We start from the raw sequence: 21,455 nt of genomic DNA, 5'->3' as shown, positions 1-21,455 counted from the left end.
TCAAACCACCACAACAGGCATATTATATAGAGCATTTTTTTTTAACCTTGCTTATTTTCAGTTTTTCCAATAGAATTTAAGTTTAATGAGGGCAGTTCAATGCTATATCTGCAGTGTTCAGAACAGTGCTGGGTACAAAAGTAGACCCTTTGTTTATAATTGTTGAATGAATGAATGATGGATGGAAGGGAGGAAGGGAGGGAAGAAAAAATGGATAGCAGAGTGTGGGTTAGTCTGGTAAAGTTTACAAGTTCTGTAAAGGTGAGGAGGAAGAATATATTCTAGGAAACGATTACAGGCATGCAGAAGTCAAGAACAGAGAGGAAGTTCCAAAGGCAACAGTGGACGGGAGGGCAAGGGTGAGGAATCAGCAGGGGAAAGAAATTTTTGAGGGGACTAGGGAGTTAAGTGGGGAATTATGTTGGGGGTGCGATGTAAGTAGAGACACGGTAACCTGGCCTCCTTTCTCTGCAAGCCTCGTGAGGGTAGGAAGCTTGTTCTAACCACGACGACACCTGGCAGACAGCGGGCACTCAGCAGGTCAGTGGCTAGAGGGAAAGAACACAAGAACTTGCAGTTCTGGAGCTAGACTCCCCTTCCTGGGCAGCTTCAAGCAATAGTCATCTTTCAGGGATGTCACCTGGGGAGATCCACCGTTGGCTGGAGACCTTTATTAGACAATATCATAGATCCCTTTCAATACCCAAGTCATCAAATGGCTAAAGGGACAAGCATCCTCCATTCTTCCTCCCAATTCACACTCCAGCTATTTCATTCATTTTAATGATGGGAGAGCAGAATGACCTTTTGCTAATACCATCCACAGCTTGGAACTCAATTGGCAAACAGTGGAATTGTGGCTCTTTCTTGACCTTGGTGGAAGACATGTATGGGGCGACAGCAGAACTGAGCCACTCAGGGTGAACAACAGCTCAAGGATTTAATTTCCCATTACTATGGCAACCTTGAGACTTTTGTTGCCGCTAAAAGTTAAATGCAACCAAGTGTTCATTAGGACGTTCCACTAATGAATCAAGCCAAATCCTTATTCATGCGTACATCAATGGCTGTGTGAGTATAGGGGTGTAGAACAAAGGGGCATTTCCCAAGCTGGGGAGAGCTAACTGTCTAATCAACCTTGGGATTAAAATTGGTCTCTGGCTGATTGAATGGTCTCATCTGTAACATGCATAAAATAACTATAATTGAGGGGGAAATTCAAAGACATTACATAACAATGTTTCGAGAGCATGTGTCTAGCACCGAGCATTATTTTTTCATTCTTGCATAACTGTTTTTGGAAATGTTTAATATCTTCCTTTTTATCTTTGATGGCTTTAGTGATCTTTTCAAAGTTAAGAAAACAGCCAAATAATATTTACATTAACTTACCCCAGTTGAGGCAATTTTCCATCCAGCATGTTCCTTACTATCAGCAGTTTTGAAAAGAAAAAAATTTCAAAATGTGGGTGTGGGGGGAGGGGGTCGGCAGAGGCCTCGAGCGTCTAACTGGTGTGTGCAGGGGAAGCGGCTGGCTATGGCTCCACAGGTGTTTCCGTGATGGCTTCTGGGTCCCTGCAGGTGCTCAGAACACTAGTTAGGGGTCACTGGCAGGCTGAGACTTTGCAGGGGCTCAGTCCATGTTGTATTTCCACCCTGAATTCATCCTCCCAGGAGGAGTTCTCATTCATATCTTCCACTTGTTGGCGCCTGGAAGCACAGTCCTCGCAGCCGGCCAAACCCCACACTGCCGCAGGGGGATGGGAAGGGGGGTAGACAGCCAGGACTCGCTTTCCTCCCAGTCCTGGAGAGAATCCTGTTGAGCAGTGATTTCTAAACAGTGTTCCCGGGAATTCTAAAGATTGGCAGGGACACCACAGGAGCCTCTGGGAGGGAGGCAAAGGGACTTACTGGATTCTCAACCCCCAGAGAAAAATATTTTCACCTGCTCTATTTATTGGGGTTTCATATGCACTCAATTATAATGAAGAATCCCACTGCAACAGATATGTAACCAAGACTGCTGGTAGATAGCTCTGTGGGTACACACAGCCCTGCTCTTAAATAGCTCGGCAAGCACACCAATGTGGTTATAGGGATTCTGAAGATCAGTTTTAAACTTTCATTTCAGACTTTTAGAAAAAGTCGACCCAGCCCAGTGTGTGTGTCTGTGTTTTATTTTTGCTACCCCCACCCCCACCCCGGACAGGTCACCAGTAGTTGCCTCTGGGAAATCAGTTCAAAAAGGGGAGGGTTCTAGGATGAGCGGAATTTCCTCCTGGAAGTTGGAGATAGATCTCTCTCAGGAGGCTATGGGAAGACTGAGGAGTGAGTAGCTTTGGGCTTTTTCTCCTCTTTGTATTTTCATTAGAATCGAATACAATGAGAACTTTCTATAATGATGTCAAAAGATGCTTTCTCCGGTGAGGATTTATGTTACCTTGAAAATGTCTGCAATGCTTTAGAGGCTGCTGAGGACCTACAAGATTCTGAAACTCTGTCAGCAAAAGAGAGGAAACAAAATAGAGTGTTATGGGACTTCTGCTATTTCTAGATACAAGGACAGTATAGCAGAAAATGGAGGGGGAACAAAACCATGTTTCCAAGGAATCTGAAGTGAAATCTATAATATAAATGGAAGAGAGATGTGCTGAATTAATGGATAAAAAAATAAATCCTTGAAGAAGGCAACTTCTGCATGTTTAATTTGTCTTTGTATTTTTAGTATCTGATATAGTACCTAGCATATAGTGGGTAGTCAGGAAATATCTGCCAAATTCTCCTCCTCCTCCATTATCTTCATAGTTGCCATGCTCATCTAACATTTCTAAAAGCTTACTATTGTGCCAGGCACTAGTCTAAGCATCTTGTTTATGTAATTCTCGAAACAATTTTATAAGGAAGGTACTATTTTTAACTCCATTTTAAAGATGGAGAGACAAGGGCTTAGGTAAACTGAATAATTCTTTTTCTTTCTACCTCCCCCTCTCTCTCACCCCTTCCATCCCTTCTCTCCCTGTCTCTCCCCTTCCTTCCCCCTTTCCTTTAATGAGCACCTGTACTCTAGGTACTGTCCTAGGCATGGAGAATACAGAAGTGAACATGACAGACAAAAATCTGTCCTTGTGAAGCTTATGGAATAGCTTAATATTCCAGCTATTAAGTCATTGGGTAAGGATTTGCATCTAGAGAGTCTAAATGAAATGAAAACAACAACATGGAAAATTATAGCCCAGTGTGATATACTTAGCTACTTCACAATGTTTCCTGAACAGAGCAGAAATTCTCATTGGTCAGTTCAGGAAATCATTGTATTCCTAGAAATCATGTACTTTGCCTCAACAGCAGATAGGAGATTAGAGTCTCAAAGTGTGCCTTTGGATGAATGGACACAGGTTTTATATCACTCCCTAGCACATGTTCTATATGTTTTGATGGTGAATAGTTCAAGAAAGACATGTCCTAATAACTTCAGAACAAAATTATTACTGGTTCTGGAGCCAGAAAATCTGTGCTGTCACTCAGAAGCTATATGACTGGACAAGTCAACTGAGCTGTCTCTGATGAATGCTCCTCAACTGTAAAATGGGATGTTAAGTCCTACTTTGCAGGAATTTTATCAGGACTTAGTTTACATAGACATGCTGTTCCTGTACTTAGTGCATAGGAAATTTTCTGCCATCAGAGATTTAGAGGGAAGGATGACTAAAGAAGGAAATAGAGGCTTATTTTATTTTCAGATTAACCCCAGTGCTAACTCAACTATCTTGGAATCTTTCATCAGAACCACTGGCAAATGGTGAGAGTTGATGACAGCCACTACTCCTTCCTCCTTAAGAGGTTCAGGTTTCCAGAACAGCTCACTCAAGTCCTGGAAATTCTGTAAACACGCTTGCTTCATGATCCCATTAGAAACAATGAAATCAGATGACACACTTTTTTCCCTTTTTCTCCCCACTAAAATTAAGCACCATAACTGAAGTCTTGCCATGATTACCACTTCTGGCTGGCACGTGAGGAACTTGGGTTCCTTAGCAGGTGTTCAGGGGATTGTTAATTTTTGGTCAAGATTTCATTCCTTTTAATAACCAACTTCTTCAGGAGGAAGTGGATGAGTGAGATTGAAAGTAGTCATTAGATGGCCCAAGACAACCACTGAACCACCTCTTCCCCAGTGTACATTCTCAAAATAGTTTTCCTTTCTAACTTGGTTTCTTGGATCCCATCTGAAGTTGAAAATATTGGAAATACCAAAAGCATTAAATGACAAAGTGACCAACTGAACTTGTGTGGTAACCAAGTATCTCTCTGGTTAAGAATTCACTGTATCTGGTACTTGTTCTCTGGTTCATATGCCATGGACAGTGTTTTATAACACAAACAATATTAATGCACCCTGCTCCATGTTTTAACTTTCATCCACATGCAACTGTGATCAAACATGAACTCACTTGCTGCTCAGTCAACGCCCTACTCTAGGCTCTGGGGATGAACCAGCACAGACAAGACACTTTGGGCTGTTGGCAGTTACGGTCCAGTGGGAGGAGACTGATAATAAGGATTCAACTAATAAATAGCTGATAGAAATAAGGGCTATGAAAGGAATTAAAATGGGATGTCATGGAAAAGAATAATCAGGTAAGGTTTTTGGATTAGACGGTGGAACAGTAAGGGCTCCAGGAGGAAATACATGGTACACTGAAACTGAGATACTCTGAGATCACTTAATATAGGAACTATTCATAAATATGTGGGAAGGATGTAGGGAAACCACAGGGAAAACCTTGTTTACCATTCCAGGACCTGAAGGAGGGGTCTGATTGTGAGAAACGGGGAGAAAATGAGGGAGGAAAAGAGAGGGAGGAAGGGAAAACAGAGAGGAGGGGAAGGGAGGGGGGAAGAGTGGGAAAGCCTCCCCAGCAAGCTATTTTCCCTATAACCTGAACCAGCTGCACCCTACCTGGTCTTCAACCTAATGGTTTCATCTCTGTGCCAAACTGTTCAAACAAGCTAATCATGTCCCTGTGTGGGAAGTAAGGGTTGTCCCCTTCTTTTGTTGCTACAGAGTCTACTTCCAACAGCTCCTGCTACCAAACACAACCTCCTGTGGCTCTGCATAGCACGCAGCATCATCCTCTGGGGCTGTTCGACTAATAAGTTTCTGTTTGTGTTTATCTGTCAGGTGTCATGCATTTGACCATCTCAGACTATTTAGGATGAGGGTCTTTTCTTTATCAATGTGAAGAATAGGAGTTGATAGAACGGGTTGCATGTGGGACAGCAGGGAACAAGGCAACAAGAGTGACTCCTTGGTATTGGGTGGCAATGGCCCTGTTTATACTGAGATAGCATTATATTTGCAATCCCTGTTAAATACTTAAGTATCATGTTTGGCAAATGGTGCTCTAGCGGTAGAGGTCAGGGGAGAGGTCAAACATCTTTTAATTCACACATCACTTTAACAGTACAGTGACTCAACCTCTTCTTGCTTTTTCATTTTAAAAGAAAATTAATAGATCTGAAGAACTGCTGTTTTTGATCAAACTCCAGAAAGAGCTTTAAAAGAATTTATCATAAGTGTTAATTAATTCATGCAGGAAATTAAAGTCCATTCTGTTTCAAATTATAAGCATTAATACTACCAGAAATCAGCTGATTCATCATCTCACAGAGCTTCCCAAGCCATCATTCTTTTTGAGAACACAGGCCCAACTTAGAATAGTGGACTCACTAGTTCATTACGGTCAAAAAATCACTGAGCATCTTCTAACCACAATACAAAATACCTCCGGTTTTTAAGTTTCCCTCTTAAAGAGAATGACTTTATGATTTTTATATGTGTTAATATAATTTTAGCTCAATGATACGGCATCTCCAAAACAAATCATTTTTATCTAGTACAATATAACATGGGAAAAATAGTATTATGAAAACACCCAGAGGTCCCAGAACACCTGATTGAAGGGAAAATTGGTCTTCAAACTACATACAAAATCTCAGCAAAGTAGCTCCATAAATTCAGTTTACCAATAGCTCTGAATGATTGATTTTTTAAAACTGAGATCCATACCATAAATGAGTCACAACCTGTCTTTTATGAGCTAAAAACACAAGCTAAAATCTTGCTCATATGGTGATCATTTTGAACAAGTAAGAATCGCCGCCAATTTTAACAAATGAAACACTGTATTTGAGGATTGCCAAAACTTAGTTTTCTGCCTTCATACGAAGGTGTTCAATTTTATTAGCTTATTGAATCAACTACAGAATATTGACACTGCCCATTTCACTATGGCAGGCCTAGATGGCTGGACACCATAAGCCAATTCCCAGCTGGTTTCTTTCTCACAGTCACCAACAAGAGAGCCCAGAGAAGCCACATCCTTTTCTATTCTTCTCTGCAGGTTGGGGTGACCATGTGACACGGTCCTGGATAATTAAAAGTCATAAGACTGGAGTTTCTGAAAAGGGTTTTCTTTCCTGGTAGGAGAAAGGACCTTCACCTTCTCTCTACTGCCACTCTTACCTCATTCCCTGTGATGTGTCTGGAGCTGCAGCAGCCATTTTGCAACCATTAGGTAACAAACCCAAGGCCAAAAGCCAACATGCTGAGCATGATTAAGTGTAGTGATGCAGAGAGCTTAGAGTCTTGATGACATTACCAAGCTGCTGAACTGCCCTTAGCTGCCTTACTTACTTTAAGTAAGTTAGCAGAACGCCTTTGTTGTTTGCTCACCACAAATAACACTCTTCTTGATGATCTCCCTGCCCTTGCACTCCCCTGAGATTTTTATTCTCTGAAAGGGTTTTTAACTAGTTCCTCTTATCCCTCCCATTCCACCATATGGGTGTTTCTCAAGATTCCATATGAAGCCTTGTTTCCATTTTCCCTGATATTCTCCCTTATCAATTCTATCAACTTCTGCAGGTTTCATGATCACTCATTTGCAAATAACTTACAAACCTGTCTTATGTCCTTATTCATGATGCTATGAACAATAAAGCTGTAGTGAATGGATGGGGAGAGGGACATTCTCAAGGACTAGTGTAGTAGCTAGCATAGTAATGCCACACTGTCCACCAGAGAGGGTGGCAGACAGCAGGGGGGCTCCATATCCTGGCTATCCCAATTCTCTGAATGACAAATACACTTTCCTTCTTATTCCTATGAACAAGGACATGGGCAAAATGGTCAACCCTAATACAAATGTCAAATCATTTTCTTTTTTTACTTTACCCCTTCCCTTTTAACATTCTTCAATAATCCTAGTACTTGCTGTTGTCACTTCCGTTTGGGGAATTGATAATGTGGCATCTCTTACTTGGCTTTGACTGTTTCCTATCATTTGTACCATGACATGACTGCTTTTCTTCTAATCTTCACTAAGGCCCTCTCTAGAAAAAAAGAGGATATTACGTAATGAACATCTCAATGAGGATGGGACAGGACTCTAACCCTATTAGAAGGCATGAGACCCTGCTTTTTTGCAGGGATCTCCTGTTAAGGTTGAAACGTGGCTGTCACAGAAACACTGCCGAAAATGTTCATATTGACTGTTTTATGAGCACCTAGAATGCACCAGGCTGTGTTGCCCATATTATCACCTGGGAGTCCTTAACATGAACTCTGAGTACAGCCTACCGAAATACTCCTGGGACTGTAGCCACAGATCTCTTGGGGGAAAAAAATAACCTAGGGAGCTATCCTGGGTGCTGAATCACTTCTCTGTCCAGTGTTTATCTCTGTGCTTGGAGGCTCCCTGAGACTTCCTTCAACTACTTCTAATTGTAATCCTTTTGCCAGACATGTCCAGGCAGACCTCCTGCTCCAAATTACACATTCACTCACCCTAATTGATGCTCTCACCTATGAACACCTCAGTGACGTTTTAAACCACTCGCAGAATTCCTTGGTAGAGATTTGTGACAGCTCAATATAGCTCCTTGAGGGCAGAGATGAAGCTTGATTTCAGTCTGGAGCCTCCATTGGACCTGGCTCCACAACCTCACCGTGAGACTTGATCTGTTAGGATTTCTTTATTCTGGCTGTTTGTCACAGGTGGTAAGAAATTCATTTGCTTTCATTAAAACATCAGTCTTTAAAATTGATGTCTGATTAATCTACCTCCCAAGATGAAATAGGAGTCAGTCAATTTTCTCATGCTGGAATATATGTATATAATACTCAAAACTAAAAACTAAAAACTAAAAAATAAAAACCTTTCAAAAGGACTATTCAGAAAAAAAGAAATTCCTATTATTATATAGAGCTGAATGTGCAACACAGTTTATTTGGTTTGGAAATAAAGTGTCCAAAAACCATAGGTGACTCCTGAACCTGCTTAAAAGAAATAACCAGAGGAAAATATCTTTTATAATACATATTTCTTAGTTTATGAGCACATCAGTACACCTCTGGGAATGCCTTGGGGCAACAAACCAGTGAAATTACATCATATAATAGTGTGAGATGTGGGCAGCTCATCAGGAGTGGGGTTGAGTAAATTCCCCTCCAGAGTACAAGAAAGAGCAATGGCAGTTGATATCGGGAGGTGCTTCTCAGTATCAATAGCTGACTCAAGTATAGCCCTAAACTATAGCATAGCTGGTAAGAGCTTGGACTCTGGAACCAGCCTGGTAATGAATCCTGCCTCCACCACTTCCTGTGACATTGGTCATTTCCACTGACCTTGGACAAGAGAGTTTACCTCTTTGGGCCTCAGGTATCTTTATCAGTATAAGAGGGATACAGTGCTACTGGCTTATGCAATGCAAGGTGATGAGCACAGTGGCTGGCACAGGTTTCCAGTTCAATAAATGTTAGGTACTATTGGCAAGAGTATGACAGTCACTCTGTCATGCCCGGGGCAGTTGCTATCAATGCTGGACTTTGAATTCTGCCCTGATGCCACCTCCATCCATGCAGCATGTGGCACATGACTGGTATTTGGCAGACACCATCAATATTTTACTGGGGAGCTAATCATTGGCAATGTATACAACTAGAGGCAGAAATGGCTGGTTATTCCTAACAGTTGTTCTCCTTTTCTTCTATAATAATATAAAATATAATATGATAATATATTATAATGTTATTATAATTTCCCACCAGATACATGGCTTCCCAGAATAAAAATTGCATTACCCAGCCTCCTTTGAAACTACTTGCAATAAGATGTGAATGGAATTCACGTGTGCAGTGGCCGTGTCATTCCTTTAAAGGAGATGCCCCCTCCTGAGCCTTGCCCTCTCATGGTCAGCCATCCTGGACTAAGTGCATAAGGGCAGTCCCCTTGCACTCGATAAACAACAGGACAGAAGGAACCCGGGTTCTTACTCCATGGAGATTTCATACTAGCTCTGGACTTCTTGAGACTGGGCTGCTCCATGAGAGAGGAAAAAGATACATTTCTAAGTTACTATTTTTTAGTAGAGCAATTGAATCACTAACTAACAAGCACATGCATGGAATGATTAATTTTTATTGAGTGCCACATGCAAAATAAGGTCCAAATTCTTCCTCCAACCAAATATCCACCCACCACTTATTCTGGTCACTACAGTAGGCATTAGGGAACATGACGGTGAACTAATCCCCAGGTGCCTATGTTGGGGGCCCCATCTTTCTTTCCAGCTAAATGTTCTGCAGTGTGCGCTGCTATTTCATTTCAATATTCTCCTTCTCTTGCATGGAATGCTGCTCCTTCCCAAAATTCCTTTTTCCCCCTCGTGGCTCAGCACATATATCACTTCCCAGGAAGACTCCCCTGTGACCTTCTGCATCCTGCTCATAAGGTAGGGTTTGCTGCGGTGTCCCTTGTGCACCTACAGCCTTCTGCGTGTCTGGGACTTATAAGGTTCCATGTGAGCTGAGCGACGGCACGTGGATTTGAACCCCAGTCCTGCTCCTATTAACGGTGATCATGAACAAATTGCACAACTTGATTTATTCTCTATTCTGTTTTGTAAAAAAGAAAAAATAGAGCCTAACTCATAGGGTTAAATGAGATAACCCACAAAAGACCCACAGCTTATAACTTGGCATACAGTGAGGTCTCAATAAATCTTTATATAGGATGAGCCACGTTGAGCTGAGATCAAACATGTGCCTGGATTTCCCACTACATTATAGCTTCCTTGAGAGCAGGGATTGCATCTCAGACATCTTATTGGTATCGGAGCTTAGGACACTGCTAGGCACACAGGGCACCCAATAGATGTTTGTTGAATCCATCATCAAATCAGTCAGTGAATGGATGACAGTTCTCTGGGCTTAAGGGAATCAAAACAGAACACGTAACCCAGTATCTCCTAGATGTTTCTGGGCAGAGTAGGAAAAGTCTTTGGAAGATGTCATTCATGAGGAACTAAATGCCATGGCACTGAACCCACATGTAGACTCATAAGCCTGGTCTCAGGAGCCGAGCGTGGGACAGATGGACGGACGGGCGGCTGCTCACAGGAGGGGCTGTGCAAGGGAAGGGCCCACGTCATCGAAGCCCAGCATTTAGAGACCGCAGGACACCACAAGTGACTCCCACAGGCTGCCCATTAGACCCCGCGCTGCTCGCTTCCCAATGGCACGTCGGGAGCTGAGCAGTTTTAGAAAACACGTGAGGGGTCACAGAAGCCACTGGAAGCTGGGCAGCATCTGCAGGGGTGTCATGGATTTGAGGAACTTGTGTCATTTCCGATCAGAACAGAAGCACCTGCCCCAAATTTGCCATAAGGCGCCTCCTTTACCAAAGGGGCTTGCAACTCCCCAGAAAAGGAAAACCACTTTCAGAGAGAGAGGAGGCCGTGAAGGGAAGCCATCCTCTTGCCATCTCCATCTTATCTACTGTCAGGTGGTGAGTCGTACTCTAAAAGAGCCGTGGCAATGTCGTAGCCCTCGTCACCGCAGCTCCCTCCTCTCTCGCTTTCCTCCTCTCTTTTTATTTTTTTATTTTTTTTTTATTTTTTTATTTTTTTATTTTTTTTTTTATTACACAGCTTTCTGTTTATTTTTAAAAAAGGTATTAAAGTCTAAAAGGTTTTGGTCTGGTCATTATGTGGTCCCCAGTGTTAGGGGATGGCAGAGCTGAATCCCCAGGAATGTAACAGAGTGGCTTTAAAGTTAGCAGCAGTCACAGGGCCAAGTTTCAAGGCCCAAGTCAAATCATGGGCATATCCACTGACATGTGGTAGGGCATGGGCTCCTGCTCTGGGGGATCAACAAGACTGGAGACACTTTTGAGACGATAACTGACAGGAGCTAGCACCAAAAGTGTCTGGGGGGAGAAGCAGGGAAGGTGAAAGATAGTGATCCTCCTCTCCTTTCTGCTACGATTAAAGGGCAGAGGCAGCTGACCCCAACAAGGTAGCAGCTATTTAGATCCCATAGTGGAGAGGCTGGCCAGACCACTTCAAGGCTGCTCAAATGGCATTGTCAGAGGGTGGAATGGTAGCCATGAGAATGGAGACAAACTCTTCCAATTTCTGTGCAGCTTTTCTCCCAGATTCCAGTACTTCCTCATGATTAGCCTTCTCTATGGTTTCATAACTCATAATAACCTTGTTTAGTGATGAGAGAGAAGCCAAAAACTCTAAGTCCACAGTGCCGTGCAACTATAACTTCTGGTACTGTGCTCATGCCGACAGCGTCAGCCCCCAGGTTGAGCAGCAGACGACACTCTGCAACAGTTTCAAAGTTGGGGCCTCCCACCATCACATAGGTGCCTTCCTGCAGCTCTCGCTGCTCCCCCATTTGTTTCCAGGCACAGTGAGCCTTCTGCCTCAGATTGCGGTCATAAGCATCAGACACAGCAGGAAAACGAGGGCCAAACCTTTCATCATTGGGAACTCTGAGAGGGTTCTGGCCAGAGAAACCAAGCATGTTGATATGATCACGGATCAGCATGATATCTCCAACCTCAAACTTGGGGTTAAGCCCTCCAGCTGCATTGGTGACCACTAGGGTGTCCACACCCATAAGCCGGAAAACCCTCACTGGGAACGTTACCTTCCAGAGCGGGTAGCCTTCATAAAAGTGGAATCTGCCCTGCATCACCACACAGGCTCGGCCATTCAGGAACCCAAACACCAGTCGTCCAGCGTGACCTGGTACTGTACTTTGAGGAAAGTTGGGTATCTCACTGTATTCAAAGGCCTGGGCCTGAGTTACTTTATCAGCCAGACCTCCTAACCCAGAGCCACAGATCACTGCCACTTGAGGTCGGTGCTTGGTGTGGGACAGAAGCCATTCTGCAGTGCTCTGATAATCTTCATATGTGAACATTTTCTCCATGGTCCCGCCTGCGCCTTCTCGGTGAGCCCGCAGTACTACACTCCGCTGAATCGCTCTCGCTGGCTGTGGTTGGCACTCTCCTCCTCTCTTTTTAAAAAAGTAATTTCCAGCTGGCAGAGATCATAGGCCAAGTTCTAACATCACCTCTTCTTCAAAGGAGTTCTTGGACAGTATCTTGATTTGTATAGATCCCACCACACACTGAATCGACTGTCACCTGTAGATGGAAATCCGCCCCACAATCTCCTCACATTGTTCCCTGGCCCCCAAGCTGCAGGATCAGCCTGCTGACCTCTGAGAATGTAAGAAAGGCTGACATTTTCTTTTTCTTCTAAGAAGAATAGAAACCACTCTAAGACTACTATACTTTCTTTTGATTTGGAAAACAAAAACATGTCAGTGCTTGTTGTAGGTGTCTATTCGCGTTTATTTTAAGGCTATTAATTTCATCTGGCAATAGATACTGGGTACTTACCCAGTAACAGGCACTGAGCTAAATGCTTTCCATAAATTTTGTTTTAATTCCCCCAGAAAATCATGAAGTGAGAGCCGGTACCACCCTCCAATTTTCAGACGAAGCAAGTGCAGCACAGAAAGAGGAGGTGATTTGCTGAAGGCCACATGGCTAATAAGTGGTAACAGCAATATGTGAACCTTGGCCATTTGCTGCAGAGCCCACTTCCTTAACCACACCCCCTGCTGCACGTTTAAAAATGAGGAAGTGTCTGGTAGGGTTGGCAAGTGGCTTCGATAGAGAAGGCACATCTTCTCTGGGCATTGAAGGCTGTGTGAGAGTTTTCTGTGTTGAAGGGTTGGGGAGGATGCTGGGATAGAGAGGGAAAACGGCTATTAGTTTTCTTTCTCTCCAGTTGAAAGGAAGCGTTTTGCTGTGAAACTGAATCTTTATTTCAGTGCTATCCCGGCCCCCCATCAAAGTAGGGAGCAATTCACCCAAATGGAGTAGGGAATCTTGGCTGCTGATGTACCAGGGGAAGTAGGACAGGGCCCCGAGCCCTGAGCTGGGTCTCAGCCTGCCTGCTTCCTGAGAGAAGGCTCTGGGGCTCACTCTAAATCATTCGCGGCTGCTGGGGAACTTCTGTAGCAACTGCAAAATTTAAAATGTCTTTGTCTTGCCTGCTCAAGTGTTTGCTTGCTGCAACCTCTCTGCCTTACTATCATAAATCTGAAGGGTCTATTGTTTTTATTTCAAAATGATAACTGTGGTGTCAGCGAGGAGGAGAGATTGTGGAGGCAGGAGAGGGGAAGCAGGAAGACCTGGAAGGTGGCGTTAGCAGAGGTCAAGCTCGGGAAGAGGGCTGCACCAGTCGGTGGCAGCAAGAATGGGAAGGGGCAGAGGTGGAGGAAATCTTGTGGGCGTAGCATGTGCTGACCAGCAGGTAAAAGAGAAAGGTGGACTCTGGGAGGAAGGCAGTTTCAGGGAGAAGACGTTGAGTTAATTTTAGCATTTCCAATCAAGAAGGGAAGGCAGCCAAATGCAGTGGGTCAGAAGAGTGGGCTGCACGGGTTTAAATTAGGCCCCACCAGCACCACACACACTTAAGGTGCAGCCTTGGGGAGGCTGAGAGTCCTTGGCCACTCAACCTCTTGGGGCCAACTTTTCCTCATCTGAAAAGTGGGAATAATAATAGCAGCTGCTCATAAGACTGTTTTGAGGGTAAATGAAATAATTCATTGCATAACACTTAGACAATACTCAGGAAAAGTTAATAACATTACTGATAAAAATACTAATTATTATTATGGCTAATACTTAAAGGGTATTTAACATGTGCCAGGCCCTGTTCTAAAGATTGCACATATTATTTAGTATAATTCTCCCAAGGATCCTATAAGGCAAGTTTTATAGCATTATTTTTATCCCCATTTTACTGATTGGGAAACTGAGGCACAGAGAGGTTAGACTAGGTGGCTTGAGGACACGTAGCTAGTTAGTAGCAGAGCCAGGATTTAAACCCCAGTGGTCTGGCTCCGGCCTCTGTGCTTTTATCCAACCTTCTACTCTGCATCCCTATTCCAGCTATTAACGGTGTCTTAAGGACATCTGAGTGAAGATACTCTTGGAAGGTGGGAGTTCAAATATCGACATTCAGAAGCGAGTGCTGAGCTTAGAGAGGTTCCTTTCCGAAGTATCTTTATGGACACCATCACTCAAGCTGTGGTCACAGCCAAATTACACCACGGAGAAAGGAAGCACAGCTCATCAGATTTTGGGGGATACGTCCATACAATGGACACGAAGATGAAGAAGATCCACTGAGGGAAACTGAGGCACAATCACAGGTGAACTAGGTGAGGGCAAGGCCATGGAAGCCAAAGTAAGGGAGAGCTCAAGAAGACATGATCTGGATTTAGCAATTAGGAAACCTTTGGCAACTTTTGAGAAAGTACTCTAATAAAACCTTAGAAGGTTAGCAAAGGAGTCCTTGCTCGGCAAGTAAAAGCACCGAGAATTGTCTGCTTTTAAGACATTTGCAAAGGACAAGAAGGGAGGGCAGCTGCCGGCATCCAGGGGGGCAAGGTGAGGGCGGGGGGCACAGCGAGCTTAGGGCCTGTGTGGGGATGACGCTTTTCCCTGTAAGTTTCATGTGGTTTGATGCTCATAGCCTGTGACGTTCCCCAAGATCACTATACCCTGGTCTCATGTTGGGGAACTTCACCATGTTACAAGATGAAATCTATTCATTCCATTTATAAAGGATGCTCGGCAAAGGGGCATTTCATTCCCTGGTGAGGAATGTTAAATTATCTCCAGCTTATCCTCATGTAAGGAGAAGAAAGAGCGACTGGTAATAATTGAGGAGTAAATTCTGTTTTTATTATGGCCTTAGGCAATGATCATATTAAACCTGAAGACTCATATGTGCCACTTTAAAATATCATTGATTTAAAATCTCAGTGAGATCTGAAGCTATTTCAAGGGGACCTGTAGATAGACGAGAATGTGCATTACGAAAAATTAGTGGATCCTAAAATAATTTTAGACAAAACAGAGAAAACAATCCTCATCACGTCACCATGGTTTTGAGTTTGAACACGACAATAATGCTCTGCTAAAACACTTTCAATTAACTACTGATCGTGAAATGGCGCTACAACTGTTTCACGCTATGATGTGTGAAGTAAAGACAGTCAAATATAAAATTGCATGTGCACAGCGGAATAAAAACAGTAGCTATGTTAAGGTGACAGGCTTCTATGTGATATTTTGTTTTGTTTTCTTTTTTCAAACATGTCTGTGGGTTATGTAACAGTTACAATTCTTAAAGGAAATAGCATGAACTGCAGCTCCATTTGTTTAAAAACGTCCCATTATTTACAGTTCTGAGAATTTTCTAAGGCTGCACCCAGGATTTGTGGTGACCTGAAATTGTAAATGCACGGCCTGTGGCCACGCGGGGTCCGTCTGCTTTCCTCAGTTCTCAAGGGGACTCCTGACTTCACCTAAGGACCATGGTTGACAAGCATTTTGAACAGAGTGCATCTTCCCGTCGTGATGTCTACCTGCCAGGAGCGGACATTCATTCTCCCACCCCTTTGAGGAATCACAAACACGGACGGTGACCTGCCCCCCACTCCAAAGGGCTCCATCAATGTAACGATGGTGGTGATATAGGTATCATTTTCAAAAACTTCTTTCCTGGGGACACCCTTCCAGCGTGAAAAGGAAGCATGCCATTCCACGAGGATACGTGCATTTAGTTCTTAAGTCTCAAGTGCTTATTCCCGAGATGAAGTCACAAGACAGAGCTCCTGACTGGTGGCTTTGCTGCCCTCCCTGCTCCTCCTTCAAAATGCCCACAGGGACACTATACCATCCTTAGCACTCTGAGCACTGCAGGGAATGTGGGACCCCAGGTTTGCTCCTCAAGTGCTGTGTGATGATCGGCTCTGTAAAATGGGGGCGCCACCATCTACCCTGAGGATTTGTTCTGGGCATTCAATGAGAAGGCAAAAGTGCCAGGATCCAGTAGGGAAGCTTCATACATGTGAATTTCCTTCCCTTGACAACGATGTCCAGGATCTGCTTGGATGATCACATCAGCCACTAACCTGTACCTGAGCCTCTGTCATGTGTCAAACACTGTGTAGGTATGTGGGATAGGAAAAGATGGAAAACGGCCTTAGAGAAGCAAAGGCTACTTGAGACATCACTTTTATAAGTACCATGTGCTAAGTGCCAAATGAATTGTAAAGGGTCCCGATATTTTATTTACGAATTTTTTCATGCATTCAAGTATTCATTGCGCATTTGCTCTGGATTGAGCCCTACACTGGACACTAACGACTTTGCTGAGAAGAGAATAGACGAGACCCTGCCTTCATCGAGCTCTCATCCAGCAGTGGGACACCAGTCAACAGTTACACAAACGAGATGCTTTCAGACAGTGGGAAGTGCTGTGAAGGAAATAAATAAGGGTGGTAGACTTGGCAGAGCCTTGGGTGGGATACTAACTGAGGTACGGTAACCAGAAAAGCCCTCTCCCAGGAGATAACACTTGAGATGAGACCCGACTAGCAGGAAGGGCTCAGCCACCCAGAAACCAGTGTTGACCGTTCCAGGCTAAAGGAGCCTCAAGAGTGAAGCCCTGAGATGGGAAGGAGTTTGGCTACCCTGAGGAGTAGGAAGAGGCTGGGGTGTCTGGAGGACGCCGAGCGGGGCAGGAACATGAGCCCCACTGCTCCCGATGAATCAGCAGGAATTAAGTGACCGATTGTATGTGGGAGAGGAAAAGGATGCACAGGCATGAACTGAGTCTTGAATTTCAAAACTGTGTCTGGGCAAAGCCTGGCAGCATTAACAGATGAAAACATTGATTGGATCATGAATCGCTGCTCCAATCCTGATATTTCAGTACACGGAGCTTATCATCATGGCGATTCGGAAGACTGATTTGGGTCTTCATTGGTGGGCATGCAATTCTATGACTGGATTCCACAAGAAAACAGTCAAAATTTCTGGCAGTGAATTACCAAGTCATTTTCTTGAATGTGATTCAATCGAACTGTCTTTACAATACTTTTCAAAAAGTTGAATGGAGAGTAAAAAAAGAATTTCTAACAGTAGTATATAAAAATGGGGCCCATTTAAAACAACCCACAAAGTTTCACAGGAAGAAAGAAAGAGCATCCTATGATTGTGTTTTTATGGCTAGGGCTTACAAAAGATCCTAATACAAAATTTGGGGGTTTTTATAGCATTCAATGAACAATTTTTTCTTCTTTCTCAAAGCGGTAACCTTTTTTCTGCTAAACACTGAAATTGGAGTCTGGAATTATCTTGGTCTACAGACTGGTCAGACACTCCCCAAGGCATATGAGTTTTCATATTTGGTTCATTTTCTAACATTTTCAAAAGATGGGAGGAAATTGCAGTATAAGAGGAAAAAAGGGTTAGAAAGAAAAAAGAAAGCATTTTTTACCAGAGTAAAAGCAATAAATAAATCCCTACTCCACACTTGGATGTAGGTTTGATTCTGCTGGCAACGTGGATAGCAGTGAACTTTGTCTATTTAGAAACCCATGAAAGTCACAGACACTGAGTTCCATTAACAGTTTGGCACTGCAGTTGATAAAACCACATGTTGTATGGGTTGTGCTCATAATCCCATTAACCATTAATAGGATTTGTGTTTGAAAATCCCAGACATTCACCAACATGCCCAATGTCAAGTGAATTTTGATTAACAGTTGGCTCAGATAGAAAATAAGTCCCACTAACCTATTTAAGGAGGCTTCTGATATCTTTCAGAAACATTTCTCAGGTTATAATTCAGAAATTCCGTGTTAACATGCATAAGTAACCAGACATGAGTCCAGGATTTAGAAAACGCCAGTTAAATAACCCTAACTTAATGATATGCCAAGAATCCAATCCCTTCTGTCTTGTTGAGAAATGGCATGACACACACAGATTGTACCACTCAAGATCCTGCTTCTGGGGAAAAATTGAATGACTCATGGGTCATGTTCTTTATTATAATCAGGCAGGGAGTTTCACTGTATGAGAGATGTCATTTTCGAGAGGGAGGTGGGCCAGGGAAGTCTATACTGGTGAGTTAGACATTGTGAAGCACAGGAAGTGGATAGATCAGTCAGTGAGTGGAGATCAATAATGAAACTCAAGTCAGTGTTCTCTGGGATTTTGGTCACATCACCTAGGTGCCTCTCAGGGGGCTTAAATGTGACAAGTCCCAAGGGTCTTGTCACCCTTTGTAGCAGCCCGTTGATACTTCATTCACAGTCCCCACTCAGGCCCTTCCCTGCCTGCAGACGTCGTACCAGGGTACCTTCCTCTCTCTGCCGGACGGCCTTCTCCAAAGGCGGGAGAGGCAGCCCTGCTTAGCCGTGGCTCCCTAGAAACACTGGGGGACCCCACATCCTCTGGATCGATCAATCTTCCTGGTGAGAGTTGGTGACTAAACGCCCAGCTCCCGTGTCCCATTCTGAAGCCTACTTCCTCACACCGTTTTCCAGGGTTCCCTGGTTGGATTGTGCTCCAGCCTCTTGTGGAGGTAGCTGGCTGGATAATCACTCCTTTCTAGCCACTCCCTTCCCTGTATTGTTTTCCTCACTTTCCCACCTATGTTTCTGGCACCTCCCAAATGAACTATATTCCATTCAAGTTCTTACCCAAATTTCTGCTTCTGGGAAACCCAAAATAGGGCACCTCCATCACCCACAAACCCACCTGATTCCCCCATGCCACTGAAGAGGATCCATCAGTCACTCATTCTTCCTGAGCCGGAAACAGCTGGATTACGAGGCCTTGAAATGATTTTAAAACATTAATGTGCATATAAATGACGTGAAGATCTTGTTAAAATGAAGAGTCTGGCCAGGTTCCAGGTGATGCTAACAGGGCTGGTCCGTGGACCTCCCTTTGGACAGGAAGGCAGCTGAGAACAAGAAGGGATCACTAATCTAAGGTCTGATGGGAAGGCACGCAAGTTTGGAATATAGTGAATAAAGCAGTGGGACAATCTTTGCTATGTGAAAAAAACTAAAACATAGTTTGGCATGAACTAAAATAATTCTCTAAGCCACACACACACACACACACACACACACACATCCATGCAAGGAAGTTCATGAACCCAACCTAGAAGGCACAAGTCTTCTGGTTCCTTCGCAGCTGGGAAGAGAAGTGGTTCTTCCATTAAGATGACAGCTGGATGGTGCCACCAATGAGAAAATGCCCTAAACATGACTTGGAATGGTGGAAGAGGGTTTGGGAAAATGAAAACTCCCAAACAAATTAAGAAGCAAATGGAAACTTTGCCCTTTTAAAATGCCACGCATAGTCAATTCTGCATTTGTGAGTCAATTATGTACTTGTAAGTCAATTACAAAAAAGAAAACAGATGAGTTTTAAGACTTCTTATGCGCAATGCTGGAAAGGGCTTTAATTTAGGAGAACAATAATTTTTAAAAATGGTTTTGGGTCAAACGAGAAGGGAAGCCTTCCAAAATGCCTCCTGGGAATTAAATTAAAAATGAGTAAACTAATTTTATTTGCAGCTTAAATAAAACTCCCCTGAATTGCTTAATAGGTACCTATTTCCTTTAGGTATATTCTAGAGAAAACTCAATTTGCAATTATAGGCTAAGGAGATTTAATGAATCACTACATTTTATTTGTATTAGAACAAGTGATTAGAAATATTTTTTTTTCTGACTTAGATTCACAGTAAGCTAGCTAGAAAAGAGTGGGGCTTTTTCATTAACCTAGTGTAGCAGCATATGTGTTTGCGTAAGATCAGGGGCCAAAATGATTTATTTTTACATAAGAAGGGTACCTAGCACAGTGTCTGGCCTATATTAGGAGTTTAATACATATATATAAAATAAATGAGCCTGTGAAAATGTTCTTAAATATATTGCATTTTTTGCCTTAATACTTCCAGGGTACAAATACCATTTGCTGAACAAATCCACTTGCACTGGAGGTCCGTGAAGATGGGAGGCTGTGTGTGCTTTGTGTATGTGGTATCCCTGCTCCTAGTGGGGTGTCGGGCACACAGTAAGTGCTCTAGTTGATCTACCGAATAAACATGACAGTAGGAATCTGCCACCTTTTGAAGGTCAAGACCAATTTTAGAAGGTTCCAATTTTATCAGGCATTTAATTTATGGATTTTGTTACTTTGTGCTTTATAAAGCAATTACTGTTACATAAAAGTCATAAAATAATTATAACTGTAGTAATTTATTAACAATGTGCCAGCCACTTTATATGCATGCTTTCATTTAAACCCTACAACAATCCATTGAAGTGGATTCTGTTTCTTCATTTAATAGGTGAGAGAACTAAGATTTAGGAGAATGACTTATTAAAGCGTCCTCGACTCTAAGAAGCAGAGCTGGGGCTCCATCTTAATGTGGGATCCCCCCAGAGTTGAGCCTGAGACAAGGATTCGGGTTCAGGTGGTTTTTTTCTAGGGGGTAGATTCAGGAAGCAGGAACGAGGGAAAAAATGGATACAGGAAGGAAAAGTCAGTAGAGGATGTGTTACTGAGCTGGTTGCCAGTGTGGACAACTGGGACTCAATCCCACTAGGGACCCCCAAGGGAACAGTGAAGAGTACGGCCCAGAATCACCCACTCTGAGGCTGGGCACTGACCCGCTGAACTCCATCCCCACTGCTGGAGGCCCCCCTCTGGCAACACCAACTCCCCACTTCTGGGCTGCCCTGTGTCGGCTTCAGAAAAAGCCAGAGAAGCTGCAGGGACTTGAGGAGGAAGATTCTAGTGCCCAGGAAATGCCCACCAGCTGCAGCTGAGATGAAAGGGGGCTGAGGCACGTGACGTGGGGTGCACGGAGCATCAGCTACCTGCTCTAACTTTGACCAGTGTCCCTGAAAAGTCCTTTTAACTAAGCAGCTGTCTTTCTTCTTGCTGAGAGGAGAGCTAGGAAGAATGCAATGCGTTACCAGGCATAGCCTTTGCTTCAAGGTGCTTTCAAGCCCGTGAAAATGAGGTCATGAGATATTATTAAAGCAAAGAACAACCAAGTACATATGTAGAGTATGATCCTTCATGTGCAAATAAAAAGGAATATATGCTAGTGTATTCACTTTATGTGCTGCTGTAACCAGGTACGACAAATTTAGTGGCTTAAACCACTCTAATTTATTCTTATAGTTCTGGAGG

At 43.4% G+C, this 21,455-nt stretch overlaps 1 protein-coding gene and 1 pseudogene across 3 annotated transcripts in view; both read right to left on the bottom strand.

The window, feature by feature from the left end:
• CDH13 (cadherin 13) overlaps positions 1-21,455 on the bottom strand; it is a 1,126,984-nt gene that overhangs the window by 356,568 nt on the left and 748,961 nt on the right. The gene's annotated exons all lie outside the window — the stretch shown is intronic.
• On the bottom strand, positions 11,075-12,355 carry LOC119518497 (annotated as a pseudogene).

This window comes from Choloepus didactylus, chromosome 22 (genome assembly GCF_015220235.1).
Source record: "Choloepus didactylus isolate mChoDid1 chromosome 22, mChoDid1.pri, whole genome shotgun sequence".
NCBI lineage: Eukaryota > Metazoa > Chordata > Mammalia > Pilosa > Megalonychidae > Choloepus > Choloepus didactylus.
The sequence above is the reverse complement of the archived record's forward strand: the minus strand, read 5'-3'. Positions and strand labels throughout refer to the sequence as shown.